Source organism: Populus nigra, chromosome 1 (assembly GCF_951802175.1).
Source record: "Populus nigra chromosome 1, ddPopNigr1.1, whole genome shotgun sequence".
NCBI lineage: Eukaryota > Viridiplantae > Streptophyta > Magnoliopsida > Malpighiales > Salicaceae > Populus > Populus nigra.
This window is the reverse complement of record NC_084852.1, coordinates 28,271,392-28,277,228: the sequence shown is the minus strand read 5'-3', so window position 1 is coordinate 28,277,228 and position 5,837 is coordinate 28,271,392. Positions and strand designations below refer to the sequence as shown.

The 5,837-nt window shown below is 32.7% G+C and overlaps 1 non-coding gene across 1 annotated transcript; it reads left to right on the top strand.

The window, feature by feature from the left end:
• The first annotated feature begins 2,351 nt into the window (after positions 1-2,351).
• LOC133681229 (small nucleolar RNA R71) lies at positions 2,352-2,458 on the top strand. The gene has a single exon (XR_009836471.1). It is a non-coding gene; the product is annotated as a small nucleolar RNA R71 (small nucleolar RNA).
• Positions 2,459-5,837: the final 3,379 nt, after the last annotated feature.

Here is a 5,837-nt window from a genome sequence, read left to right as displayed (position 1 = left end):
AATTCATGACCAGAAACTCTTTCTAGGATTTGATCCATGAAAGGTAAAGGAAAATGATCTTTTCTAGTCATTGAATTAAGTTTCCTATAGTCAATGCACATGCGCCACCTAGTAATAGTCCTAGTTGGAATTAACTCATTTTTCTCATTTGTTATCACAGTGATTCCAGACTTCTTAGGTACAACTTGGGTAGGACTTACCCATTTGTTGTTAGAAATAGGATAAATGATTCTATTATCTAGAAGTTTAATGACTTCAATTTTTACTACTTCTTTCATATTAGGATTAAGCCTTCGTTGCATTTCTCTACAGGGTTTAGCATCTTCCTCCAAATAAATCCTATGTGTGCAAATCAAAGGACTAATTCCTTTGATGTCAACTATGGTTTATCCTAATGCATTTTTGTGCATTTTTAGAGTTTGTAATAACTTACCTTCTTGATGTGCATTAAGTTTTGAAGAGATTATTACTGAAAAAGTTTCATTTTCTTCCAAAAATGAGAATTTGAGATTGAATAGTAACGACTTCAAATCAAGTTTTGGTGGTTGAACACTTGAAGGTATGGACTCAATTGATTGTGGTGGAAATTCTTCAATTTATGGTCTCCAATTACACGCCTTTGATTCTTCAATCTTAGTTTCACTGAAAGTGGTTTGAAATTGATCATGAACTAATTTTTCAATAAAGTCCACTTCTTGTAAATCATTATTATCTCCAGGTTGCTTGCAAATGTTGAAAATATTCATCTCCAATGTCATGTTTTCAAATGATAGCTTCATCAGTCCATTCCTACTATTAATCAATGCATTAAAAGTTGTAAGAAATGGACGTCCTAAAATGATAGGAATTGAATTACATGTTTCAATAGGTTGTGTATCCAAGACAACAAAATCTACAGGGTAAATGAATTTATCAACTTGTACTAACACATCCTCAACTATTCCTCTAGGCACTTTTACAGATCTATCAACAAGTAAAAGAGTTACAGAAGTTGGTTTTAACTCACCTAGATTGAGACTCTGAAAAACCGAATATAGAAGTAAATTCACACTAGCTTCAAGATCAAGTGAAGCTCTTTTAATTTTATGTTCTCCAATAAAGCAAGAAATTGTAGGAAAACCAGGGTCTTTATATTTCAAAGCATTATTGTTATGAAGAATAACACTTACTTGTTCAGCTAAAAATGCTTTTTTTTTTCACATTCAGTTTTCTTTTCACAGTGCACAGATCTTTCAAAAATTTAACATAGGAAGGTACCTGTGCAATAGCATCCAGCAAAGGTATATATATTGATCCTTACCTGTTTGAAAGTTTCAAAGATTTCAGAGTTGTGATTAACTTTCATTTGTTTGGTCATGGTATGAGGAAATGGAAGTGCTGGCGGGGAATCAGTCTTTTCTTTGTAATGTTCAGATTCAACCCCTTCCTTACCCTCAGAGATTGACTCATCATCTTTCTCATAAGATTCAAGAGTGGATTTTTCAATAACCTTACCACTACGAAGAGTAGTGACTGATTTGACTTGATCCATGTGTTGGTTTCCAGAACTACTTGCATTTGCATTGTATTGCCCCCTGGGATTTTGCTATGGTTGAGATGGAAACTTACTTTTCTCTTGAAAACTGAGAGCAGATGTGAACTTTGCAAGAGTATCTTTAAGATCTGCCATGGTTTGAGCATTTTGAGTGTTGATTGTCTCCTGCTTTTCAATGAATGCATGCAATGTTTCCTCAAGATTTTTTCTAGGAGGTGGAGCATAAGGAGGTGCATATCCATGAGAATTTTGAAAAGTGTGATGTGCTTGAAACGGTGGCTGTGAAGTTTGTGCATTATTGTTACCACTCTTCCAACTGAAATTTAGGTGATTTCTCCAATCAGGGTTGTATGTTTGCGAGTATGAGTTATGATTGGGCCTTTGAAAACTGTTTAAAGCATGGTCTTGTTCATAGAGGCATTCCTTGAAAGAAAGCAAAGTTGGACAATCATTGATTGCATGTTCATTTGTTTCACAGATTTGACACACAAAATCATTAACAGATTTTAATTGACCACTCTTTTTACATTCAAGTGCCTCGACTTTTCTAGCTAAAGATGCAAATTTAGCTTGGACGTCATGATCTTCCCTAAGGTTGTACATACCTCCACTAGATGTATGAGGTTGAGTTTTACCCGGTGCCTCATAAGTGCCCATAATATCCCAATTTTGAGCATTTTCAGCTAGCAAATCTAGGTACTCCATTGCTTCATCAGGGTTTTTATTTTCAAAAGTTCCATTGCACATCAATTCCACCATTTGTCTATCTTTAGGTGTTAACCCTTCATAAAATTGTGAAACCAATCTCTATGTTTCAAAACCATGATGAGGGCAAGTATTAAGCAAGTCTCGATACCTATCCCAACATTGGTGAAATGTTTCACCTAGTTTTTGAGTGAAAGTGGTGATTTGTCTTTTGAAACTATGAGATGGAAAAAACTTATTTAAAAATTATTGTTGCATTTCATCCTAAGCATGAATGGATCCCAACCAAAGATTTTGTAGCCATGTTTTAGCTTTTATCTTTTAATGAAAAAGGAAAAACTTTAATCTAATGGTATTCATGCTACAATTTAAGTCATTATAGATGTTACAAACTTCTTGAAATTCTCTCAAATGCAAGTATGGATTTTCTAGATCTAAGCCATGAAAAGAAGGTAAAAGTTGAATAATGCCTGGCTTAAAATTAAAATGAGATGTATCAGGAGGAAAAACTATGCATGAGGGTGCACTTGTTCTTGTGGGATTCATGTGGTCTCTAAGTTTTCTAACACGGTTATTCTCATTATGAAGTGATTGGTTATCTTCTTCAGCCATATTTTCAGAAAATGATGAGGATACCCTACAAAGTCTACCACTTAATGTACGTGACTAAACTCTTATGCACGTGTAGGAAGAGAATAAAAGAAAGAAGAAAGCAAAAGAAAAAGAAACAAAACAAGAGAAAAAAAGTTAGATACGCGAAAAGTGAAAAGAGAAAATAAAATAAATATTATAATTTATACAAGAATTTACCTCCCCGGTAACAACGCCAAAAACTTGACACGACCAAAAGATTGATGTCTTCTCCCAAGTGTAGGAGTGTCGAAGTAATAAATAATTCGGCAAGACCGGGGTCGAACCACAGGGAGGTTAACTATATAATAATAACAACAACAACAGCAACAACAGCAGCAGCAACAACAACAACAACAATAATAATAAGTTAAAGAGGACTTTGAGATGTAAGATTAATATGAGGATTAAACACTGATAAAAGCAAATATCAAGGTTAGAGGATCCACTAATGGTATTTCAAACAAGTATAGTATAAACTCTTTTTATTTCTCAACTGGAAACCACACACAAAGGAGGTTCCAATTGGATGATTTGTCATTAATAGCTCATTATAAATTGTTAACATGATCATATTAATTATCTTATTTAAGTAACATCAAACTTTTAAATATTATCAGGAATTCATGATGCTAACTTATGTTAACAACAAATCAAGTTCCTTTTATAGCATAGGTGTATGTTATACCATACTATTGGGCTATGAAAGTGCCAAGCATTTGTTGTACCGAGTGTTATACAACATAAATCTAGATTAACCATTTAACAAACAAGGTTTAAGAATTAATAAGATAAAAATGATAAGACATGTTAATAGCAAGTTGTTTAGGATATAAGCATTAAAGTCCATATTGAGTTTATATTATACTTATTCTTACACCATTAGTGTAACCTTTCACCTTGACATAATAAACTTAGCTAAACATAATGAAGAAGAGAAACATAAATAAACAAGATAAGAACATAAATAAGATACAAGTTAACTAAGTAAAGGAAAGAAAATGAAAAGCATAAATATGATATTAATGAAAGTAAAACTTAAGCATTACAAAAATATAAAGAGAGAGAGAGAGCAAGAGCAAGATCTTGATCTGAACAACCAAGCTCCTAAATGCATGGCAAATGCCTCCTTTTATAGGCTAAAATTTGGAACTATTGATTTGATGACTAATTGTTGAGTGGGTGGCCAACTCTTAACTTGGTGACAATCCTTATCTTCTTGTCTGAACAAAATGTCATTGCTAATGTCAGAATTCAAACATACTTGAATAATGAAGTTCTAGGAAATTATCTCAGCTTTCCAACAAAAAACAATTGAGGTCATTTGGACTTCTAGAACTCAAGTTATGGCCTGAACACTGAATAGTGTCTGGGCTGCAGGACAGATTCGGACTTCTCCGTTGTTGTTACAATTTGGACTCCCCATGAAAGTTTTAGGCCCATGTCTTAGCTTTCCATTCATATAAAGCATACCTAAATTCAAGATCTACAGCTCCAAATATGACCTGATAACCGAACAGTATTCTAGTTTGGACTAAACCAACATCTTTTTTCTAAGTTTGGCTCTCTCTTTGTCCTTTCAATTTTAGTACTTAAACTCATCAATCAATCATTTCATTTATGTGATAGGCATGTATTTAAGATGGAAATTTACCATAAATTAAAGGTATCTTATGGTATCAAACTTGTTATTATAAAACATGCTTTAGTTAAGGAGTTATTGATATTTCAAGTGCAAAATGATGATATAAAACCTTGATAAAATACACTTTTAAGTACTAATCATATAGGCCACTTTGAGGATCCTCAATTCTGCCTCACAACAATTTTCTCCTTCTTTAGCCATTAAAGGCAGCCTGGTCTGCCTTATGTTTGGCAATGACCTCTTTTACTTGGTTCCTATCAGGCATCCAACATTTCTTGAAACGAGCACACATTATAAAAGTTTGCCAAAACCAAGATTGTTAGGAATAATGGGTATAAAACCAAACTAAAAGGTTAAACAAGAAAGTTACTTATATTAAAGGCTATTTGTCTAGTTATGACTAAATGACGATTATAGCTTTCATCAAACATCATTAATTAAGATGTTTGAAGGAATGGTGAGAATCCACTTTTATTATCTCACCACCTCAAGGCCAGTCTCCCTAAGGCCTGACCTTCCACCAACAACAGCCTCCATAAGCTGCCTTTCCTTTTTAGTTAGGGTAGATAAACTAGATAATTTCCAAAACTTGCCCCCAATATGATAGGTGATCCTAGTTGGGATTATTCTTCAAGAAAGACATTTATGGCTTAAATGGGTAATGCAAATGATATATTTTATTCATGAAGGATATTCCAAATATGTCTTTTCTTCATCTTAAACTTAAATATGCTCATGACGATAAGCCTTAGGCTTATTCAAATCATCATTAATCAGGAAAACTATGAGGTTAACCTTGGAGAAGATATGTTAGGATCATAACTTGAATACATATTATTTAGGTCATCAAATCATCCAATTCTATTTTGTGTAGTATTTTATGTAATATTTTTTCTTTTTGAGGTGTGTTGGGTGTAAAAGGGTAATTTTATTATTCAAAAATAGGGTTATTAAGACTTTACTTTTTTGTGAAAAAAAGATTTTGGATTAATACAAAAGGATTGCCCCTTAATTAATATTTGAATGACATGTTTTGGAATTTGATAAAATTTTCGATTATATTTATGTTAAATGTTACTTTCACATAGAAAACTCTTGATTTCAAAACAATAATTAGAAAAAAAAAACTTCATAAAAAAATGCAAAGTAGTTTTAGAGCACATGAAAAACAAATCCTAGAAAAATAAAGTTTTAATGACCTTATTCATAAGTTCAAGAACAACAATAATTTGACAATGCTATAATCATTAGCTTTGCTTACCAGGCATTCACGACTTTATTTTACTAATAAGGTACCTCTTCTATTATACGAGCCAATCATAT